Below are 26,637 nucleotides of genomic sequence, written 5' to 3'. Positions count from 1 at the left end.
AACTGGGATTTTATTCAAGGAAAGCAGAAATGGTCCTTATAATAACACTCACTCAGTGGGATTCTCCAAATGAACAGATTTGGAAATAAAACCATATAAACATCTTCTGTGAGAACTGAATCTTTTTCTTCTGGGGTGAGGAAGAAAAAAGGAAGTTACATTCTCTGATCCTGTTCAACATAGTAATGTCAGTCTACGTCCAATAATTTAAAACAAAGAAACAAAGGGGATAAATTGTATTTAGAGACTCTATATTTGTTTATATAGAAAAGCCAACAGTCCACACAAAAATGTTATTAGAACTAATAAGCACATTTAGAATGTTTGCAGGGCTCAAAGTTAAATAATAAAATAATTTTAATGAATATTTAGAAACTGAAACAAACAAACAAAACAAATAGCAAAAATATTAGCAAAAGAAAACCTGTTTATAGTTCTAACAATATATGTGGATTACTTTTATGCTTCAAGTTATCACATTGTAATAAAAGACACTGAAGAAAATCTGATGGAAGAATATGCCACATTCATGAATTGGAGGGCTAATATTGTTAAGATGTTAACTCTCCCAAAATTGATTTATAGACTAGGTGAAAACCAAATAAAAATATTTGCAGGTTTTTTTTCTGTAAAAATCATCACAGTAATTCTAAAAGGAGAGGCACAGGTATTAAAAAATGATTTCTGTTAACAAAGAAAGTTGAAGGATTCTCACTAAATGATTTTTAGTCTTACTAATATGATGCAATAATCAGGACTGTGTGGTAGTTGCAAAGAAATAGACACAAAACTCATAGAAGATAATATAAAACCAGGAATATACCAATGCATGATCAATTGATTTTCAATGAGAATACAAGACATTGAATGATACTGAAACAGTTGGATGTCTGTATGCAAAAAACAAACAAATACCTCAAATCATGCAGCACACCATATATGGCAACTAACCCAAAACATGTTATGTTTTTATATATTTAGTGGCTTAATAATATTTCTTATTTCTCATCTCATCATCTTTTCTACAAGCAGGAAGAGTTTCTTTTTTAAAAAAAATCAGTTATTAAAAAATTAAAACTGGGCTGGGGATGTGGCTCAAGTGGTAGCGCACTTGCCTGGCATGCGTGCAGCCCGGGTTGGATCTTCAGCACCACATACAAAAAAACAAAGATGTTTTGTCTGCCAAGAACTAAAAAATAAATATTAAAAATTCTCTCTCTCTCTTTCTCTCTCTCTCTTTAAAAAAAATTAAAACTTGTGTATGCCTTGATTTTTGGTGTGAGTTACACAATTGCATGCATTTATTATAACTGAGAATGGTACACTGAAAAAGATTGAATTTAATTTAAAAAAGTTACTCATCATGCTAAGAATCAGGAAGTTATTAAAATGGACGAAAAAGATAAAAAGTTGCCAACCAAGGTAACAAAGATGCTGTGATTACATGGTAAATATGTTAAAGGAACAGTTAAGAGATTTATTGAGCAAATAGCTAAACAAACAAACAAAAAAGTAGAATCCTGGCAAAGAAATGAAAGAAGAACCAAAAAGAAATTTTAGAACTGAAAAATAAAAATAACTGCAATAAATGTTTAGTGGGTTGGCTTAAAAGCAAAATGAAGTAATAGAGAAAAAAATCTGTGAAATGGAATATAGAACAAAAAATTCATTCTCAAAGGAGTGAAAATATTATTATAAAACCAAAACTAAAACTAAATGAATGAAGAATATATCCTCAAGAACTCGTGGAACTGTAATAAAATTTTAACTTCCATGTCACTGGAGTTTTTCAAAGAGATGGGGAAAGGTCAGAGCTGAAGAAATACTAAAAGAAATAATGATTGCAAATTTCTCAGATTTGGTAAAAGAAAATAAAACTACAGTATCAGTATAATGAAGAAGAGCAAAACTTCAGACAGGATAAACCCAGTGAAATTCATGCCAACATATATCCTACCTAATTAAACTTTTGAAAACTGAAGACAAAAAAATATATTTCGATCAGCCAGACAGAATGACATTCCACCTATTGAAGATAATCAGTTTGAAGATTAGAGAATTTCTCATCAGAAACCACGCAGGTCAGAAAGAAATGGTACATCTCTCAAGTGCTCAGAGCAAAAAAACACTGAGGTTTGAGACAAAACTCAAATACAAAAAAAAAAAATAAAGAATACCTAGTAAATTCTCATTAGACTGTAACAAGCATTTTAGACTCTTTCTAATTTGCATAGAATTTCAACAGTGTAAAAACCAGTTTTTTCTAAGACTTAAAGCTTCTAAATTTATTATTTCTCTTTTCCTGACATTCTAGATGTGCTTGATCTTTGTGATTTAGTTCATCTTTTATTTTTATCATATGATTGTTAGACTGTGTGTATGTGGCAGTGACACTATTGGTACTTGGAGCAGGTGATTAATGAGTTGTAGAGAACGGCTGATAAAGCTGAGGGAAGATGGTAAATTGGCCTTTAATGACCACCATCCACATAGGCAGCCTTTCACTATACATGAAAGCAGGTGGTCATCTTCAGAGAATATATAAACTATGCAGGTTGTTGTCTTTGTGATCTCTGCAAAGCCCTGAAAAAGAATTTCTTCATATCCTCTCTTCTCACCTGGTCTATGTTCATTGCATGTCTTTCAGCTATAGATTAGTGTTCAGGTTTTTTTTTTTCTAATGGAGCCAATCAGGTATGAACCAATAGAAACATACTTGCTTTCTCTAAGAGATAATTGATTATCCATGTTCACTGTAGTCATTTCATAATTGTTAAGATATGGAAAGCAACTCAAATGTCATCATAGACAAATGCATAAAGAAAATGTCTTATATACATAAACTTAAATATTACACATTCTTAAATAAAAGGAAGTTCTGTAACATGTACAACATGAATGTACCTAGGAGACATTATGCTAAGCAAAGTCAGCCAGAAACAAAATGACATAATTGCATTATTTCACTCATGGAAAGTGTTAAAAGTCAAAATAATAAAACAGGCTGTACAAATTTGGTACATTACCATTTAGTGGTCATAGAGCTTTAGTTCTGCAGGATAAAAATTTCTACAGCTTGTTACACCTCAAGGGGAATATAAATTACTGAATTGTTCACTTAAAATGGTTTTAAGATAGTGAAGATAATGTTAGATTTTTTTTACCACAATAAACATGCTTACTTTCTATAAGAGTAGTGATTCCATTGTTAATTACTTCAAATGGATTAAATTATGACTTCTGGATTTATTGTACTATTAAATGACAACCAAAATTGGCATTCTTGCCATGTATAGTTTACTTTGCTCTTAGCCTCAAATTTGGCTTATATTTACCATCAGAATGAAAATGGGGGTTTGTATTTCTGAAACCTCATATCTGGCTCCTGGCCTAACATGAAGTTTCTAATAATATTACTTAGTGTTTACATTAGAATGGCTCTTGAAAGATTGAGTTAATGCATTTTAGTACAAGTTAAATGAGTACTTATAAGGTAATAGGTGCTATTTTTCCACACGTTAAATAAACTATATCCTAACTGAAATATTGAAGATTATTTAATAAAATAATGAGAAATAATAACATTGACTTGGTTATAAAGAATTTAGCCTCTAGCTCCATCATAAATTGCTTTCTGCAGTCTGTGAATATATAAGTTCCTCCAATATAGACATTGTCATTTAGAAAACAGCATAAAACAAAGTATGTGAAAATGAGCCAAATGTTCTTTATTCCAAAACGGCAGTGTCAGTTAGCCGGAGGCAGTATCTGACTTTGAAGAAGATAATTTCTAGAACACAGAAACATTTTAAAGGATAATGTTTATGATTACTCTTAGTAATGATTTGATAAAGGAAAATTTTAAATATGCATTTCTGGACCAATAATAGATTTTGATATCGGTAAAAATGCTATTTTGCATATATGATATCCTCTTTCCATTGTAGGTATATTTTCTCATTTGAAAATTTTATTAAGCATATATTTCCATAGAACATTATATTCAGTTTCAATGTTACATGATATTTATATATTGTTAAAAAGAAAAAGCCCTCCTATTTATGCCCAAAACAAATTTGCTAAGCCAGAATACAACAGGGAAAGCTTTGGAGCTTATGTGATGCATCTGACTTTGGGATTACTTGGAATGAGACACTCAAATGTTGATACTTAAAGGGTCTTGTGCTCTGTCCTAGAGCTCTAAGAGTGGCCCAGCACTCTTTGCTTAATTAGAGTGGTATTGCTGTAATCCCAGAAACTCCATGTCTAACATTAATTATCTCAGCAGAGATAAACCAATGCTTATCCTATGTGGGTCATGTGTCATCTACCATGAGATCAATTTCCATATCCAGAGACACTGAGTACTTGGATTGGCATGAATCTCATATACATCCTTTTTTACTCAAATGATTATAGTTATCCTGAAAAGAAAAAAAAATAGAGTTATATTCACAGAAGACAGAAATGGGATTCTGGATGAAGGGAAAAAATAGAAGATGAAAAGAGAAACTAAATTATGCCATAAATATACATAAATGCAAAAAAGATATCATGCTATGTGATTTCCAGGGAGGCATAAACATAAGCCTATAGTTCTCAGATATAGAGAAACTACTCAGAGTGACACAATAAGGAAAGAAATTAGGAGGTTACTGTCATTTTAGGTGTATCTTAAAGACAAATAAGATTTCAACAGTCAGCTATGGAAAGATAATTTTAAATAGAGTGAAGTACAAAACAAGGGAAAGCTTAAAAATGTGAGGACAACTGTTCGTTGATTGTCTAGCTTGTTTGTGTTCAAGTAAGACAGAAATGGGAACAACACATCAGTTCTACATAACCTTAGCCAAATACGTTTGAAATTGCTAACTTCTGTTTTAGCCATAAGGAAGAAATTATACTTCTCCAATATAGAAAATAAAATGAGGCTTAGCTAGGAATTCAAATTAATTTTAATATTTTAAAAATCAATAAATGTAATACCATATAAATCATTTAATAGTACAGATAGCAATGTAATTTCAAAAAGCTGCAGAAATAGTCAAAGACTATTGCAAACTAGTTTGTGTTAAAATAACCCAGTAAACAAGGAATAGAAAGGAAGTTATTATAAAAGCCATCAAAATTTTTCTAAATCTAAGAATAAACACGTAGGTCAATAGTACAGGACAAATTATCCAGAAACACACCCACATATGTATGGTTATTTGCTAGTTGTCAAAGAGAACATGGTAAAAAAAATTAAAATTAAAAATTATACTTAAAAAATTTGGACATTCATGGAAACAATGGGAACATTGACCCTGTCATACCACTTGCAATTTGTTTTTTTTTTTTTTAAAGAAAGAGTGAGAGAGAGTGAGAAAGAGGGAGAGAGAGAGAGAATTTTAATATTTATTATTTTTTAGTATTTGGCAGACACAACATCTTTGTCTGTATGTGGTGCTGAGGATCGAACCCAGGCCGCACGCATGCCAGGCGAGCGCGCTACCGCTTGAGCCACATCCCCAGCCCCACCACTTGCAATTTGTAATAGAATGCACACCTATATTTAAGGCATGAAATTACAGATTTCTAAAAGAAAACATTATAGAACATCTGAGATAATACCTGAAAATGATCTGTATACAAATTACAAATAAAACATATCCAAAATTTAAAACTTGTTCTTTCAAAGACATTGTTAAAAAATTAAAAACATAAGACAATATATGAGTAAAATTCAAAACACATGTCCAGTAAAGAATTTGTTTTGGAATATATAATCAATATCCATGATACAATTAAAGGGAAAGAACTATCAAAAAAATGGAGGATGGGCTGATTGGAAGATGCTTCACCAAGAAGAGATATATGCATATCAAATAAGCATATAAAATGCTTTAAGATTATAGAACATATAGAATTCTATATGCTATATTCTATATTGTCCCAAACTAGAAGCATCCTAAATGCCTTCAACTGGAGCATGGTTGTGGTTCTTATTATGAAATACTATTTAGTAATGAATTGTAGCATTGATAGACAACAACATGACTGAATCCAGACCTAAAAGACTACTTTTTAAAAATTATTCATTTGATGTTCACTTTAGCCAAAAGCAAAGTCAACTCTAATAGAAAACAGATCTGGGATAGCTAGAACTTTGGAGTAAGGCAAAGGTAAAGGGCACAATGACACTTTAGAGAATAATGAGATAATTTCATATCACAAGAATGGGTTTAGACAACTGTTTATGTTAGCTGAGTCATCAAACTGAAATTGATCAATATTATTGTAGATAAGTTTCATTAAATTAAGTTATTTTAAGGGCTAGGGATGTGGCTCAAGCGATAGTGCGCTCGCCTGGCATGCGTTCAGCCTGGGTTCAATCCTCAGCACCACATACAAACAAAGATGTTGTATCCACCGAAAACTAAAAAATAAATATTAAAAAAATTCTAAAAAAATTCTCTCTCTCTCTCTCTCTCTCTCGCTCTCTCTCTCTCTCTTTAAAAAAATAAATAAAGTTATTTTAAAAATTGAAATAGCCCAATTTAAACTTAGATATATTAACTTTCTCATTGACCATATTTTTTTTCAAAAATATATTCTGACTGCTCAATTTCAATAGATGGAAATTACATTTACTTGAATAGTCAGATTTTATAATTATAACTTTCTTCATGACATTTCCCCTGATATTTCAGAAAGTTAGGCAATATATCATCAACAAAAAGGGGAATATTGATTTCTTCCTTTCCTATTTCTTTAATTTATTTCTCTTTGTTGCTAAGGTGATATGTTTTAACAATATATTGAATAAGAGAGGGGAAAATGGACACACTTATTGTCTTAGAGGACATGCTTTCAGTTTTCCCCCATTAAGTTGATTTGGTGATTGGTTTGTCATATGTATCATGAATTATGATGAGGTGTGGTCCTTGTGTACCTAAGTTATTCAGGGTCTTTATCATGAATGGCTGTTAGATTTTATTAAAGACTCTTTTAGCATCTAATGAGATTTTCTTATTTTTATTCTAGATTATATTTATGAAATGTACATTTCTTAATTTTCCTATATTTAACTCTCCTTGAATACCATGAATAAAATTATCTTTATTACCTGGAGCAGTGGTACATGCCTATTATCCCACTGGCTCAGGAGTCTGAGGCAGAAAGACCATGAGTTCAAAATCATCCTCAGCAAATTAGCGAGGCCCTAAGCAACTTAGTGAGATCCTCTCTTTAAATAAAATATAAAAAGGGATGGGGATGTGGCTCAGTGGTTAAGTGCCCTTGGGTTCAATCCCCAGTAACCCCTCAAATCAACACTGTTGAAGCATATGCTTTTTTAATGTGATGCTGAATTCAATTTGTAAGATTTTGTTGAGAATTTTAGATTCATCAGGGATATTGACTGATAGATTTCTTTTTTTGCTGTGCCCTTATCTGGTATTAATAGCAGGGTGATACTACCTTCATAGTTTGGAAGGATTCCTTCCCTTTTTACTTTTTGAAATAGTTTAAGGAGCATTGGTCTTTTTTAAAAGTCAAGTAAAATCATGCCATGAATCTAATCAGTTCAAGGCTTCTCTTTTTGGGGAAAATTTTGTTATTCTTTTAATCTCCTCTCTTGTTATTGATCTATTTAGGCTTCTTACACAATCTTGGCTCAATTATGGTAGGTCATATATGTCCATTAATGTATATGTTTTTCCTAGATTTTATATTTATTAGAATATCTTTTAAAAAATAGTTCTATAATCGTTTGAGTTTAAATTGAATGCCTGGAAATGTCTTCTTTTTCATCTCTAGGTTTGGGTTTTCTCTATAACCGAATCTTTTGTTTCACTGATCCGTTGTATTTCTCTTTTAATCTTTATATCATTTATTTCTGCAATAGTTTTTATTTATTTTCTTCTATAAAATTTGAGTTGAGTTTGTTCCTGTATTTCTAACAGCATGCATTCTTGAGATGCATCATAAGGTTATTTATTTGAGATCTCTACTTTTTTTCTATAGGCACACATTTCTACAAATTTCCCTATTACTACTGCTTTTGCTATATCCAACAGATTCTGGTTTGTGTTTCCATTTTTGGTTGATTGAAGAAATTCTTAAATTTCCCCTGATTTCTTTAGTGATCCACTGTTTTTCAATGATGTCTTATTCAATATCCATGTTCACATATATATGTATATATATATATGTATATATGTAATTTCTGTTGTTTTTATTATATATATTTACATATACTAATATATATAAATATATAACATACTTATATACTATATAATATAGCATATATATAATTTCTGTGTTTCACTTTTTGATTTCCCAGTTTTATTGCAATGAATCAGATGGGATGAAAGAAATTATTTCAATTTTTAAAAAATTTTCTAAGTCTTGATTTGTGATATATGATCTATTTTTAGAAAACTTTCCATGTACTGATGAAAAGAACAGATACTCTGAAGATGATGTATTAAGTCCATTTGCACTATTGTGTAATTTAACTCTGATATTTCTTTGTTGATTTTTTTTTGTCTAGATCATCTATTTATTGGAAGTTATTGAAGTCTCATACTATTATTGCATTGGGGCCTATCTCTCCATTTGTGTATAGCAGAGATTGTTTTCTAAACAAACTGAACTTTGAATCCTCCAATATTTGAAGCCTTTATATTTATAATCACTAGATCTTCTTGATGAATATTTTTATCAGCATTTAGTAGCATTCTTTGTCTCTTCCAATTGATTTTGTCTTAAAATCTATCTGCTGTAGTATAGCTAGTCCTGCTGATATTCAGATTCCATTTTCTTGGAATATAGTTTTCCACCCTTTGACTTCCAGTCTATATATGTCTTTGCAGGTGACATGATTTCTTGTAGGCAGCATGTTGTTCTTGTTCTGTCATTTTGTTTATGTTTTTTCCAGTTGTTTTGCTTATTCTACATTCATTTCTTCTCTTATTCATCTTACAAGTTTGATGATTTACTGTAATTGTAATGTTTGATTTTTTCCTACTTCTCATTTATGTGTCAACTCTTCTAGTGAGACTCATTCTGTCACACATCATATGATTGCATTTGTTATTCTTCTTCTGGGCATAGAATCCCTCTAAATATCTCCTGTGACACTGGTCTAATAGTCAAGGATTCCTTTACATTATATTTATCTTGTAATCCTTTTATTTATTCTTTGATTCTGAAAAATAACCTTGCTGGATTCAGTAATCTTGGCAGTTAGTTTCTTTCAGAACTTGAAACAAATCATTTCATGTCCTCCCATCCTCCAGGAAGTCTACTGAGAAATTTCCTGTTAATTAAATGTGTTTGCTTTAAATATGAATTGGTGTTTCTCTCACAGCTTTTAATATTTTTCTTTGCCTTGTATTTTGGCAATTAAATGATATGCCGTAGAGCAGATCTATTTATGGCTATGCTTATTCAGGGTTTTAAAGGCCACCTGTACCTAAAAGTGCATGTCTTTCCCAAGATTTGGGAATTTTTCTGCTATTATCTCATTGCATAAGGATTTTTGCTTTCAACTTGTAGCTATTCTTCCTCAATTATGCCAGATTTTTGCACACTTGATGTTTTTCTGGAAACCTTGTGTATTTTCTTCAATTTTTTTCTGTCTGAATATAATATTTTGTCAGATTTATCCTCAAGCTCTTATATTCCTTTTCTGCTCAATCCAGTCCATTGGCAAGGCTTTCAACTGAGTTTTCTAATTGACTTATTGATCTTTTCCTTTCCAAGATTTTGTTTGACTCTTTTTCAAAACCTTCTTCTTTTTACTGAATATCTTACATATGTCATGTCCCACATTGATTTCCTTAATTCAGCATGAATTATGATCTGTTTATATTATATTGGAATTCTTTGTGCTTTTAGAAAATCTTTCTTTTGCATCCTTTATCTGGTATTAAATCTACTCTAGTATCTTAGAACTGGTTACTATAGAATTATGAACTTTAGGAGTTGCCAGAGTGCCTTGTTTATTCACATTTCTTGTGTTTCTATGTTGAGATTTGCTCATCAGTTTGGATGGGTGTCTCTTGCACTTTTATGTGAGGGCTGTCTCATTAAATGAACTTCTTTGGATGATATGCCTTGGAGTACTGGTTTGTTGAAGAGTGTTGAGTCTAAATTCAATTGGGCTTCATAATGTAATATTCCTGAGTCTTCTTTGACAGTAGTGAGTTTTCACACAATGTGTACCATATTTGCACCTAAGGGACCCATTTTCTTAGTAGGTCTCACAAAGTATGGTCCCTCTGGTAATTCAGGCAGGTATGGTATAAACAACAGAGTATGGAGGCTGCATCTGTGTGGTTACTTATACAATGGCAATGGAATTCCTTATCAAGTGGTGGGGGTTTTCATAGATATTCTTGATATTAACTGTTACTTAAAAACAATTCTGATACTGGCTGATACATTTGTGGTGAAGTGCCTAAGGCTTCACACTAGGTTCATGTACAGTGCCAAGTATTTTATTGAGAGTACCATGGGCAAGATCACAATGCCTCTGTGGCACATCCGACCTTGTTAACAGGCAATTAACAGGGTGTGGGAGTGACTCATGCTAAGGATCCTCAGATTTGTGGCATCTACAACAGTTGTGTTTTCTCCAATGTTGATGTGGGTGTGACTTTACAGGTGAAGGATTTCAGATTCTCCTTAGCTGTGTCTACTTGGGTGTGGTTTGTCAACAATGGATGTTTGTCCCCTTGCTGTTCAAGCTGAAGTGTCCACAAATGTTTTAATAGGACTAAGTTTTGACTATAACTAGATGTAATTTCTTTCAGCTCTAATATGAGTGTAGCTCAGTGGCAGAGCATCCACAGAATGTGTGTAATGTCTTGGGCTTGATTCATAGCTCTGCAAGAGAAAAAAAAAGATAAAATGTAAAAACAACAACAGAAAAGAGGGAGAGAGAAAGTATACAAGGAAATAAAAGGAAAATACATTAAAATAAACAAGACAAGGCAGGAGAAAAGTAAATGCAATAAACATAAAAAAGGAAGGAATTAAAAATTATAAGGAGAAGAAAATGAAGTAAATCCAACAACCAAAAAACATTAAACAAAAATTCCTCCCTACAAGGTGACTGAATGACAGGGGTGAGAGTAGATAATCAAAGCGTAAGCCAATCTACGTTTCTCTCTAGGTCTTCTTAGGCTATGTGCCCCATAGATAGAGTAAAGGCTAAGGGTTATTCAACCCCCTTCCATTCTTTCTATTGTGGTATTCACCAGGTGACTGACTGGCAGTAGTAATTTTTAGCTGAACCTAGTTGAAATTCCTCTCAGCTGTTTTTCACATTGGAATGAGCTAGTACAGAATGCAGAGCTCATCAGGCAAAGATTCTCTCTGGAAATTTTTGGAATTATAAGGGTGGGGCAAGTACACTGAAGTATGTCCCCAGACATCCCTGTGGGTAGGAAAAGGGTTCTGAGTTTCAAAGATCTGTGCTAGGTATAGCAAGACCCATAAGATGCCCATAATTCTAATGCCACCAGTCTTGGCTCCCACATGAAATCTAAACTGCTCACTGTCCTGGATAGCAGGTTTCCAAATAACGCAAACACCTTCTATTCCCCTCTGCATTACAGATCAATTACCCACTGCATAGAACTGAACTTTCATCAATGTTGTGTCAGAGTCCCTCTCTCAGGCCCAACCGACTTATTAGTATAGCTACCCATCATGCCAGTACCACAAATTACTATGGAGTCCTAGAGAAAGAAAAATGCAGAGGCCAATGTCTTCCAGAACAGCAAACTTGGACAATAAGACTCTTCTAAAGATGGCCCCTTGTTGTTCCAATGTGAGAATTTGCTGAACAATGTAGAAAACTTTTCCACATCCAACTTGCTATGCTGATCAAAGGTTGCTTATCTATTTAGATTATTATGTCTTCCTGGTGCTGAATTCTGCACTATTGGACCTCACTGGGATGCTTCTTCTTTCACCGATATCCATTCTGAGTGCTACTCCTCTGCCCTCTGCACATTGCCCAACTGCTGCTGAGGCACTCTGTTTCTACCACTATTCCTTTATCTAGAATCTCCAGGTTTCTCCAAATCTCCGTCTTCCCAATTTTTGAGTTCCAGCACTTTCCCATGTCACCACATCCACAACAGCTACACACCTGCTGCTTTGACTCCACCTCTTGGAGAAGCAGAAGTGCTGGGTGAGCCTAATCTGCAATCTTACATCTTCCTCAGCAGTGCCTCCTAGAGACTTTTTTATTCCTTTTCTATAGCACCATCAATATCACTTGGAACATGGATATTTAAATAAGAGCAAAGGAGTGATTGCAGCAGAAATTACTTATCTCTTATATTTTTAAAAAAAATCAGTGAGAGTGAGAGCTCATTTGACAAAAATTTATTTTAGTAATTTAGCATTTAATGTTATTCATGAAAGAGTAGCATGAAATATTTTTTCATTGAAATTATTTATCCAAAGATTCTTAGTATCTCAAATTGCTTAAAATTATAAATAGTTATGTGAGGATATGGCAGAATTGTGATACATGCATTAAAAACTAACATTTATACAGCTCTACATCTGTATAGGATAATTTAATTTATATTTACTGTTATTGTATTATTATTAAAAAAAACTAACATATCATTTAATATAACATGTAGAACTATGCTGACAAATAACAGGATAAAGGGGTATAAATAAAATTATTGTTATTTTCTTCACTAATGTGAAATTATATTATTTTAAGGTAGAAATGTTAATGATGTTCGTATTCCCTAGAGCAACCACTGAAAAGTTTATAACAGAATATGAAATTATAAAGCAGAGAAATAAAAGTGAATTCAATTTTCTTAAAAAAAGACCCAACTATCTATCTATCTATATATATATGTATATCCATATCCATATATATATCATATAGTACTCTTGAAATTTAAGCACATGACAAGATTAAAATAAAAAATTAAATGTATTGATTTATGGATCTTAGACATAGAAAACTACAGAGCTATACTACCAAAAATTAAATAAATAAATAAGTAGACTCCAAGACAGGATTATTACTAGAGATTAAGGGAGACTTTTTTATAACTTTAAAAAGTTCAGTTTATAAAGAGAAGATAAATCTAAATGTGTTTGCACCAATTAATAGAGACTCAAAATACATGAAGCATAAAATAGACTGTACTAATGGAATGAGAAGATAAATTGACAATTATAGAAGATAATTTTAACTCCACAAGTAATTGCAAAAATAGACAAAAAATTACAAAGTATATGGAAGATTTGAGCAACACTTTCTACCCAGTTAACTTAATTGGTATTTGCAATATGAGGAACCAAATACATTTAGAATATACATGTGCAGCCAGAGCACAATGAATATTCAATAAAATATTTCACACACTGCACCACAGAATATTGCACTAATTTTTTAGAAAGCAAAATTATATAAACATGTTTATATGAAAACTGAATTAAGTTAGAAATCAATAATAAAACACCAGAAATATTCCAAATACTTACAAATTAAGCTATACAATTCTAAAGCCCTTGATCTAAAAATATAACACAAGAGCATATTAAAAATATTTCAAAGAAGTAAAAATAACATCACAATATGCTAAATTTTGTGGAAAGCAATTAAAATGATGAACAGAGAATATGAGAAATTAAAAAGTCCATGCTAGTGACCAACAAAAGGTTAGAACCAATAATTTCAGTTTCCTTTTGAAAATGTAGAAAAAGAAAAGCAAAAGATAAAATCAGAAGGAATAAAATTATAAAGAGAAGAAATAAGTGATAGATAAAATGGTCAAATGATAGAGAAAATCGCAAAACCAAAATTGTATCTTTAAGAATCACATAATTTGAAAGAAAAAAAAATGTTAGCTACAACGATACAGGAATTAAAAAGGATATTGGCACACAAGTTGCCAATATCAGGAATGAAAAAGGATATATCTTTACAAATTCTAAAGGTATGAAAAGGATAACAAAGGATTGTTATGAGTAACTATGGCAATATAATTTGATAACCCATAAAATTTATGAACTCCTTGAAGACAAATCACCAAAATTTATACTGGAAGAAACAGTAAACCAGAATAGATCTGTATTTTAAAAAGTGTTGAAAACTCAATGCCAAAATGAATTCAATGATGAATTCAAACCAAGTTTTAGGAAAAAAAAACAACAACACAATTTTACACAAAAGTTTAGAAAATATAAAAAGGATTAACACTTCCAAATCATTTTATAGAGTCACATATCTCTTACACTCAAACAACAAATAAATATAAAAAAGAAAATTACTGAACAATACCTTTCATGAACATAGATTGAAAATCACTCAAAATAATTTTTACAATTCAACACAGAAAAATATAAAAACAGGATAATCCATTATGAATAAGTAGTGTTTATCACAGGATATCATTTTGTTTATATAGGGGAAAGTAAATGAGTATTATTCAACTAATGAAGATAATTAAAGTTCTAAAACATATAATAATAACATGAGATGAAGGAAAAAAGCATTTGAAAAGATTTAGCACCCATTTTTGTGAAAAAATAACTCATAAATTGGGTAGACTGTAAAAATAAAGACATAGTAATTGAAAAGGGAGATGCAAAAGTGGCTTTTTTCACAAGGTCCATGATTCCACAAATGGAAAATCCTAGGAAAATTAAGCATATCCTCTTATTAAATGTTATAAATTCGAAAAATAAAAAGTCAATCCTTTGTTTTTCCATCAACTAGCAAGGAATATTTAAAAAATAAATGTTAATATAATTTATATTGCATCAAAGAAATCAAATATATGAAGTATATTTGAGGAAAGATATGTTATACTTCTAGTTTAAAAATTGTAAAACATTGATGAGAATGATTAGTAAGCATGTAAAATTGGATATGAACACCATGTTCTCGCATTGAAATAGATTAACATAAGTTAATTCTCTAGATCTTTCTCCTGAAGAAATTAACAATCTACAAAATTTATATAGAAATATTAAATACTTTAAAAAGCCAAAATAACTTCCTAAAGAGAACAAAATTTTAGTACTTACACAATATGATTTCAAAACTTCAAATTGGTGTCGGTATAAAAATAGACAAATTAATAGTTCTAAGAGAATAAAGGTCAGATGTAAAGGCCTAAAACATCAATGCAATTCAAAAGAGAAAGAAAAGTCTTTCAAAAATCGTACAGGAAAGTTGGATACATGTACATAAAAAAATAAAATAAACAGCCTTTCTTACATTATGTATAGAAAATAATTTGAGATGTGTCATGGAACAAAATATAAAATTTTGAAATATGTGGCTTCTACAATTAAACGAAGGGATGTAGAATGGGAAAATAAATTTCAGGACACAAAATCAATGGAAGACAAATTGGGAAATCACAGATTATGGAATGACCCATTCATACTGATTCATAATATCCTACAACATAACATAGTAAATAGAAAATAGCCCAGTAGAAATGGAGAAAATATTTACATAGATATTTTAAAATACAAATTTATGAAGAGCAATAAATATACATAAAAGTATGTTCAACATAACTAAGTATAAGTCAGTACAAAGTAAAATTACAATTAGATACTCCTGTATTCTTATCAGAATAATTAAATCTTAAGAGTCTGACAATATTAAATATTGTCAGTATTATTGACAAAATATTGACAATATTAAATATAGCGATTTTGTGGAAGAACCAGAACTTTCATGCATTGTTAGTGGAAAGTAAAAGGATAAAAACGTGTTGTAATACTTTTAAATAATTTCTTATAAAATCACACATGAATTAACCATATTATCTTGTAATTCCATCTCTAGGTATTTATCTGAAGTAGGAAAGAAGAAGAAGTGTTACAGGAAAGGTATCAGGTGTTTTATTCATAATAGATCCAAAATTAAAACAATCCAAATGTGCATTTACCAGATATGGGTAAAGAAATTATGGTATATTTACAGAGTGGAAAACTGTTCAAAAGTCTGAGACATGAATTAATCTCCAAAACATGTATATTATTCTGTGTAAATAAAGCCAAACATGAAAGAATAAAATCTAAATGATTTCATTTATGTGAAGTTACAGGTTCCAGTAATTGTTAGTAAACTATTGGATAAAAAACGAAAACAAAGCAAACAAACAAACAAATAAACAAACAAAAAACAGTAGTTGCCCAGGGGACAGGTTGATAGCAGAGGTGGAGGAGAGAAAAGGAAGAGCAGAGTAACCACCAGAGGATATACTGGCATTTTGGGAGGTAATGAAAAAAAAAATATATATATGAACATATATATGTATATAAATATAAATTTACATATATATGATACATTTATGTCAAAATTTATTGAACAGTCAACATATGTGCATTTACCTTTATACAAATAATGTCTCAACTTTTAAAATTGAAAAATTGAATAGAAATTTAACACCTCCGAATATATAATTTATATTCTGTGTGTCTATCTGTTCCCAAAATTCTCCAGGGTTAAAAACTGTGGACTAAACTGAAGTCCATTAATAATATCATATTGCAGTAATTTCCTTTCAATACTAATTTTATTTTACTTTCTCTTTCTTGCTGATTAATTTAAATACTCCCTATATAAGATGGTGGTTATTTATTATCCATGTCATTCTTTTCATCTCTAAACCTATGAGATTTGCACTGATTAATGTTCAAAGATATTTGGATGACTTTGGACCGACCCGAGCCTATCAGTGAAGATATCCAGAGATCAGCACCATCTTTCAGCCTATAATCCATCACTTTGAAATACACAGCACAGGATGCGAAGCTGATTTACTGTCACAGCCACTTCAACACTGCTTGCCATCACCTAAGTGAACCTTCTTGAAAATTGATAAAGTATATACCAATGCTTAATCTCACAAAAGCAATTATTTTCAAGAAGATAAATTAACTAAATTTTTATTTTAAATCAATATGGCTAGTTTAATTTTTTTGGCAAATCATCTCAATTTGTTTGTACATTTCTCACTCAACTCATCTTTCTTTCTCTCCTTTCTCTATATATGTGGAAAAATAGTCAACACTTTTCTTTTAGAGATCAAGGAACATGTTTTTATATAATTTAAGAGAACATGATGGAAAGTTGGATTATTCCATTTATATAATATGTGTAATATTAATGAACTCACTTAGCTTTCTGAACCTAATCTCCACTGCATTTAAGCGATAGTAAAATAGTGTCTACCCCATAGGGTTATTGTGAGAAATAAATGCAACATCCATGTCAAGCCCAGTGCCCAGTAACTTTTAATACCATAATAAATATTAATATTTTTTTCTATAGGTTTTATTTTATCATTAGCAAAAAGCTTTTCTGGAATGTAAGAACACCAATGAGAATCATAAATATACTGAGAATGTTGATACTAAATTATATTATTCACTTAAAATAGATTAATATTTTTATTAAGGCAGAAAAATGCTTGAATTTAAAGTCAGTGGAGTAAGTAGATGCCATGCATTGCCTAGGCCACAATGATAATTTTTCCTTGTTCACTGATGATTCTGCACTATCAGTATATAACAGTTAAGATATACAAGATATCTCAATGTCTGTAGATCACAATATTATATAAGTAAGTATTTGGAGAAATGAATAGAGTACCCAAGAACTATACAAATATGTGTGTGCATGTATATTACATATATACATGTACACGGTGTTTGGTTTTCTTGGAATGAGACTGGTGTTAATGGTAAAATTCACTAAGGTAGAACATCAATGGGAAGATTTTGAGTTTCTTAATTTTTGTCTGTACTATTCAAATTAGCATTCCACTGCAAAAAAATTAAAGTATTTTTGACATAATGGAATAATCTAGATGAAAATATTATATAATTTTGTTAAAAACACATGGGTACTTTCTGAACTTTCAAAAACTTGGACCTTGATTAAAAAGGACCTAAAGAGAGACTTGTCAGAAATGATACAAATTCATTCAACAAATATATGAAAAAAAATGTTCATCATCACTAGCAATTAGAGAAATGCAAACCAAAACCACTCTAAAATTTCATCTCCCTCCAGTCAGAATGGCAGCTTCTATGAAGACAAACAATAATAAGTGTTGGTGAGGATGTGGGGAAAAAGGTCCACTCATACATTGCTGGTGGGACTGCAAATTGGTGCAGCCAATATGGAAAGCAATGTGGAGATTTATTGGAAAAATGGAAGTAGAACCACCATTTGACCCAACTGTCCCTCTCCTCAGTCTATACCAAAAAGACTTAAAAACAGCATATTACAGGAACACAGCAACATCTATGTTTATAGCAGCACAATTCACAATAGCTAAACTGTGGAACCAACCTAGATGCCCTTCAATTGATTGCACATATAAAAATTAAAATAGAAACACAGACTATCATGTATATGTCTTATACAGAGATCTAAGTGGTACATTCATAAAAGCCCTGAATGTATTTCTAAATTTTGGCAGGCAATGTGCATTTATCCTTTGAATTTAGATACAAGATCTAATGTACTGTAATGCTTATCTTGTTTTTTAAATTTACTCCTTACTGATTCTTTCAATTGATTAGAGGTCTGCCATTCCAGACCACATTTGATTAAAGGAGTTATAGAATGTATACCAACTAAGCATTTAATGTCAATCTCAAAAACATACTGATAAATAATGTGTTCTTAGTTAAGGTATAAAGTGTTATAGATATCTTATTTTTTAAAAATTAATATTTTAATTCATAATCATGGAAACTTCACTGGGAGAATGTCGGTTCTTATAGTTCATAAAAATATTTTATAAAGACTCTCACAAACACATTGTGTAGTAGCATTGTTTACTTATTTGTTTTATTTCCTCCTGACAGATTCTGGAAAATGTATTTGATACCTATTAAATTGTATTTTTCATTATTCACTCCTAACCTTATTGGTTTAAATACTGGAATAAATTTATATAATCTATGAATTAGTATAGAAGCTAGTAGTTTTATGTGGAAGAATAAGAGAACATACAAAATCTATATATTTATGTTTGATTTATTTTATTGTGAGAAAATTTTAGATTCACAGAAGAGTTACAAAAATTCTCCAGAGTTCACATGTTCCTTTTGCCTAGTTTTGCCCAATGTTAACTTACATAATCATCTACACATATCAATACAAAGAATGGCTCTTGTTAAAATACTATTACTAAACTATGTGTTTTATTTAATTTTCATCAGTTTGCCACTGATTTCCTGTTACTGTGCATTGAATGATCCAACCCAGGCTACCATTTTGCATTTAGTTGTCAAGTCTCTTTTGTCCTTTCCCATCAATAACAGTCTCTTCATCTTGTCTTTCATAATCTTAATATTTTGAAAATATCTGTTCGGTTATTTTGTGGAATAAGATCAATCTGATATCTTTTTATGATTACATTGGGATTTTCATCTTAATTGTTATTTTTAAAAACACATAATAATTGTACCTATTTATGGAGTGAAGTGTGATATTTCAATGCATGCTTACAACCTCTGGTAAACAACTTAGCTACTACATGAGTAAGAATATGTACTATTTGTCCTTATGTGGTGCTTATTTCACTTAATATTTATTTTTCCATAAATTATAGGATTCCATTTTTCTCTATGGTCAAATGATATTTCATTGTAAATATATACCATATTTTCTTTATATATGTTTTTAATAATACCCCACTGGACAAGTTACACAGGTTTTTAAAGTAAATCCTTACACGTAGTATAATGTTTTAAAAGATCATCAATCTTGTATCATATACCCTTTTTCTTGTTAAACACTATTCCATTTTATAGATATATCATATTCTCTTTACTCAATAATTTTTGAGCATTAGGCTATTTATACTTTTTTGACTCCTATGAATAATATTGTTACAAACATTCATGTATGTTTTTGTGTAGAGATGTTTTTATTTATTTTGAATATAGGTATAAGAAATGGATCATGTAATAACTCTATATTTAGCATTTTGAAGAACTTTCACATTGAATCCAGTGAGGGTACATCATTTTCCATTCACATTAGAAGTGTATATATTGTATTTGAAGATTCAACACTGTTAATATATCAGTTATTTAAAACAATTGCAATCAATATCCAAGACACCTTTTTAGGTTTTGAAAATCTGATTATAAAATGTTTATGGAAAAATAAGCTAAGATAGCAAAAACAAAGCTAAATAAAGAACAAAGTTTGAAAACTAATATTACATCATTTCAAGACTTTTTGTGAAGCAATAATAAGAAAGTATGATATTAGCAAAAGGAAAGGCACATAGTCTAGTAGAATGGAATAAATAGCCAATGAACGGATCAGTATGAATATAGCCAACTGATCTTTAACAAAGGTGTAAAGAAAATTCAGTGGAAAAAAAGGTTGCCTTTTAGATAAACAATGATTTTTTAAAAGCATGCCCATATGCAAAAATGTAGTTAAATAAAATAAAATGGAAAAATCAACCTGTATCTCACATCTTATTCAGAATTACAAAATTTAGACCTTAAATCTAAATGCAACATATAAAAATCATAAAACTTTAAACAAAAGAAAAGGAGGTCAGTTCCACTTTGTATTTACCAGTTTTAGATACAACCCCAAAACCAACCATGCATCTCAAAAAAAGAAAAAAAACACCCTAATATTCATATAAGTCTAAGTAGTTTTATGCTACTACTTCTTTTTCAATTTAAAGTAACAAACTTATAGAATTGGTGGAGGCATAGTACAAAAAGGTTCTATTTTTTTTTTTAAATGAATCATGCTAGAGTAAATAGCTATTTTGATAGTCAATCACCCCCAAATATTTTAGGATGCATTTGCTATTTAATTCTCCAAATATTACTGCTCCCTTTAGGGAGGATCAATGTTTAGCAAACTGTACCAGGAACATAGTATTTTGGAAGCACTTGGTCACACCACTTCTCCTTCTGGAACTGACATTCCACACTACTTCTTCCTGCAGTGGGTTGTGACTTCCCTTGTTGTACTGACACCACATTAAATGACATGTTGTGCCCAGTGATTTGGCTGGGACTTACCACTGACCTTTACATTCAGATGTCAAATTTAAATAAGATGTCTAGTAAAATTCAAATTCAGATTAACAAAATAGTTGTTTTTTTATTTAGTATATTCCAAATATTGCCCAATAAATAATTATACTTAAAAATTATTATATCCTATATTTTATTCACTAAATTTGGCAACCCTATTTTCAAGTGGGTGCCTTCTCACCCAGCTTTGCCTCTACTTTCTGCTCTGGATCACCAAGTCACCCCAAAAATGTAAATCAAATTATGACTATTATTGAGGTTCCCTAAGATGAATAACAGTTACCACTCATTTCAGTTGTAAGAAATTTTTATTTCTCTTTTGTAATCATTAATAAGACTTCTGTTTTCTTATCAAAAATAGAGAATACTAAATCAACTATTAGATATTTTTCTTAGACATTGTTTTCATGTCCTGTATCTGTGTATTAATCAATATCAGATCATCAAAAAATGAGATAAAAAGTTTACATTTTAAACAATAGTAAAAAATATCTGTAGCCCTGAATCATAGTTCTGACATTATCCCTGCTGTAGTTTTGTTAATGAAGTGTCAACCTACCTTTTAGCTTTCTGATACAGTCATTTAGGAAAGTATGGGCAACTGAATTTCTCAGTTACTGTTATTTTCTAACCTAGACAGGAATATTCCTAGACAAGAAACGCACCCACATACATAGACACACACACACACACACACACACACACACACCCTTGCTCTTGTTCAAGTTTCAAAAGGAATGTTGTTCTTTTTTTTAATTTTTTTTTTCAGTTGTAGATGGACACAATACCTTTATTTTCTTTATTTTGTTTATGTGGTGCTGAGGATTGAACCCAATGCCTTACAACTGCGAGATGAGCGCTCTACCACTGAGTCACAACCACAGCCCCAGGAATGTTGTTCTTTAGGTATGTTTTCCTTATATCTTTATATAGTAAATATTTACCTTATTACAAACAATACTATGTATATAAAGTTTTAGACCGGTTATTTTAATCTAGTGCAATTTAAATAATGTTTCATACTATAGATTTACCAACAAAAATTTATAAAACTAGGAATGATCTGTGCAATTAGAGGTTAGATATTCTATTAAGCACAGAAAACAAAATCTCTTAGAAGTTCAAAATTACTTTGTTTTAATTACAACATACATATATATATACATATATATATATACACATACATACACACACATTATATATAATATATATTACATAGTAGAACTATGGATTACAACATACACACATGTATATATATAAACAGGTACATTACACAGTCATTATTCACTCCTGACTTTATTAATTTGAATACTGGAATAAATTTATATAATATATGTAATCAGTATAGAAGCTACTAGTCATTTTACGTAGAAGAATAAGATACAAAATCTATATATTCATGTTACATAAAATATAACATATATATGACAAGTAAGTTAATGTAAAACATTGACATAAATATTTCCCAAACTTATATATCATTTAGGATCACATATGTTTGGGTGTGTGCATATATATTCAGCTACAAGGAAGGTATGTTTGCCTTATGTTTCATCCTAGTTAATAAATGTATATAAGTATCCCTGTTCCACAAGTATGTCATATATATGTTATGTTTTATGTAACATGAATGTAATATACATAGTCCTATATATGTATATATAAACATAGTCATATATATATGTATGTATATGTATAGTACATAGTAGGGTTATGTAAGTTAACATTGGGCAAAATGAGGCAAAAGGAATGTGTGAACTCTGGAGAATTTCTGTAACTCTTCTGTGAATCTAAATTTTTCTCAAAATAAGATAAATTTAAAATAAATATATAGATTTTGTATCTTATATGTGTAATATGGATTGTAATGCATTCTGTTGTCATATATAACAAATTAAAATTAAAAAACAAATGTAATAAATTAATTCAAATTTAAAAAAATAAAGAATAGGTCATCTAAATAATTGTCCAGCATGTATTTTATATATTTCAGTCACAACTCTGATTGTCTTTAGAGAAAAAATTATATATTAATTTATAAGCTAAAGACAATCAGAGTTGTGACTGAAATTTGTTATATATGACAAGAGAATGCATTACAATCCATATTACACATATAGAGCACAATTTTTTATATCTCTGGTTGTGCACAAAGTAGAGTCATATCCTTCATGTCTTCATACATGTACTTAGGGTAATAATGACCATTGCATTCCACCATCTTTCCTACCCGTATGCCCCCTCCTTTTTTCTCCCTCCCCATTTCCCCTTTGCTCTATCTAGAGTTCATTTAACCCTCCCATTCCCCCACTCCCTGCAGCATACTTTTTAACCATTTAGGTGATATTTTAAAAATGTTAATACAAATATCCTGGGGAGTTAAAATTAGTCCCTTTTTATTGTTAAATGAAAGATCTGATTTCTTTTTAAATAACTGATTTACATTCAGCACATTATTTTTTATAAGGAAAAATAGTACTGTATTTGAGTGATTTTGCTTTCTTGACTGATAGGTTTAAACTCTTTCAGACTACTGTATAAACACTTTACTTATACATAACCTAATGACATGTGTTTATCATTTTGCTGAAAAATAGATTACTTACTGAAAATGACTGACCTAATATGTTTGAATTCATCTCCTATTATATCTGTAATCCTTTGGCACTTGCCCTTTATGTTGCCATTTTAATAGCAATCTGTGACTACTTATTACTTCAAAAAACATTTTTTTTCCATTTTCCAACTATTCTATGATATCCTTGAGGGAAGACTCAAAATCTGTCAACCTTTTATATCCACAAGGCCCAAAGTTAAAAATGTCTGACATTGACAATGTCCCTCCCTCAGGGGCAGCAACTGCCTTCCATATTAATAGTAATAAAAAAGAAAGAAATGAAACAAGAAAGCTCCACATGCATACAAAACAATAACCTTGCCTCATGAACTAATAACTGTGCATCCTCAGATTTTCTCAGCTTTATTTGTCTCCTAGATAGATAACATGGCTGCTTAACCTACTTCAGCTATTAGTTGAAACACCAGGAGTCCAGTAAGCTTCTTCCAGAGATCAACCATTGGGGAGCAGAGAATTTCTCCTGCTACCACTGTCATAGGGTCAAATTAGCCCAGTGGTTGTCAAAGAAGTCAGGTCAGAGAATTTGAAAATTGTAAAGCTAAATATTTGTGTGGCGAATCTTCACTAATGGGAAATAGTGAGAGCAAAGTAACTGGCACAAAAGTTCTCTCTGTGTATTTCCACAGTTCACCTGGAAGCTTGTCTCAAAGTTATAGTTACAGTGACAATGTCACCTTCTTTTGCTTCTCAGTTTTCTCCCCGTTGCTTTGTATTTTCCTCACTCTCAATGCCCTGACAAAATGTACTACCTAGTAAAACATTAATAATTTTGATTTTTCGTGAAAATCATCCTAAACTCAGTTTCTTATGGAAGGTGGGCTAATGTATTTTAAAAGTTACAATAACTGTCCATGTTCAGGATATAATTCTACATCAGAACTGTACCTGCCATCTGTATATGCCTTCTTTTTTTGACTATCAACTCAGGCTCTCTGCAGACATAATTGAGCTATATTTTGACTAGGAATTGAGTTATTAAACAATCATGAATATTTTAGTACACTAATTTTCATTTAATATATTCACTCAAACCAAGCAAGTAATAATTGACCCATCATTTAAAAACTATTTTCCTTGACTGCAGCTATAACCCAATTATAAAACAACAACAATTGTTAACTCATGATTTATCAGGTACAGACAGATGTGTTATGTGTTAACAAAAGGAAACATTAGGTCTTTGACTCAGTAATAATGGTTACTGTGATTATATAAAATTAGACATGATCACAATGTTATGGTTTGAATATAAGGTAACCCCCAAAAGCTCAGGAGAGAATGTCTTGATGATTAGAGGTGAAATGATTAGAATTAACAGACCTATAACTTAAACAGTTGATTAATCCATTGATGGATTAATAAGTTGAATGGACTACAGGACCAGGTGATGACTATAGGCAGGTAGGATGTGGCTAGAGGAAGTAGGTCATTGGGGGCAAGCCTTTGGTGTTAATATTTTGTCCCTGGTAACTTGCTTTTTCTCTGTGCTTCCTGGCCACCATGAGCAGAGCAACTTTCCTCTGCTGTGCTCTTCCAAAATGATGTTATACTTCACCAGATGCCAAGAGCAATGGATTCAGCTGACTATGAACTGAACCTCTACAACAGTGAACTGAAGTAAATGTTTTTCTTCTGGTCAGGTATCTCAGTCACAGCAATGAGAGCTGACTTGTGCATGAATATATTTTTTTTCCTGACTCCCAATTGTGTGTTTTGTGATACAGGTGTCTCACTGTTATATTTAAGGTATGAAAGACAGTAATGTTATTTAAATTTGAGTAGTTATTTTTTTCTTGTAATCTTAGTAGCAAACTCATTAAAATAATGAAAAGATGCAGAATAGCAAGTAAAATGATCCAATTTAATTATTATTTTAGAGCCCTTCAGGATATCAGAAATTTTTTAAAATTAATCTTATAGAATACCAAGTATATTATATTATGTCCTTTTAAACATGTTTTCTGATGGAAAAGATAAAATTATTTTTATAACTTTATCTTTAAGATTTTAAAATTTTTGTTCACTTTTCCACTTTTTATAAGCAATAACACTCTTTTTTCACATGAGCTAAATCTCTTTGTTTTTAAATTGTTTTTAGCATTTTTAAAATTAATTTATTTATTCTAATTAGATATATATGGCAGCAGAATGCATTTTTATTAATTGTACACAATTGCCATACAACTTTTCATTTCTCTGGTGTACATGATGTAGCATTGCACCATATGTGCAGTCATACATGTACCTAGGGTAATAACGTCTATCTCATTCCATTATCTTTCCTGCCCCCATGTCCCTTCTCCTCCACTGCCTCCCCTTTGCTTAAAGTTCCTCCATTTTTTCCATGCCCCCTGATTATGGATCAGCATCCACTTATCAGGAAGAACATTCCACCTTTGGGTTTGGGGAATTAGCTTACTTCGCTTAGCATGATATTCTCCAACACCATAGTTTTACTTTAAAATGCCATAATTTTATTCTATCTTAATTCTGATTAATATTCCATTTGTATATATACCACAGTTTATTTACCTATTTATCCATGGAAGGGCATCTAGGTTGCTTCCACAGTTTAGCTATTGTGAATTAAGCTGCTATAAACATTGATGTGGCTGCAATACTATAGTATGCTGATTTTATGTCCTTTGGGTATAGACTGAGGAGTGAGATAGCAGGGTCAAATGGTGGTTCCATTCCATGTTTTCTAAGGAACCTCCATACTGCTTTCCAGATTGGTTGCACCAATTTGCAGTCCCACCAGCAATTAATGAGTATGCCTTTTCCACCAATCCTCACCAAAATTTGTTATTGACTGCATTCTTGATAACAGCCATTCTGACTGGAGTGAGATGAAATCTTAGAGTAATTTTGATTTTCATTTCTCTAATTACTAAAGATGTTGAATATTT

Source organism: Marmota marmota, unplaced genomic scaffold, assembly GCF_001458135.2.
Source record: "Marmota marmota marmota unplaced genomic scaffold, marMar, whole genome shotgun sequence".
Lineage (NCBI taxonomy): Eukaryota > Metazoa > Chordata > Mammalia > Rodentia > Sciuridae > Marmota > Marmota marmota.
This window is presented reverse-complemented; position numbering follows the sequence as displayed.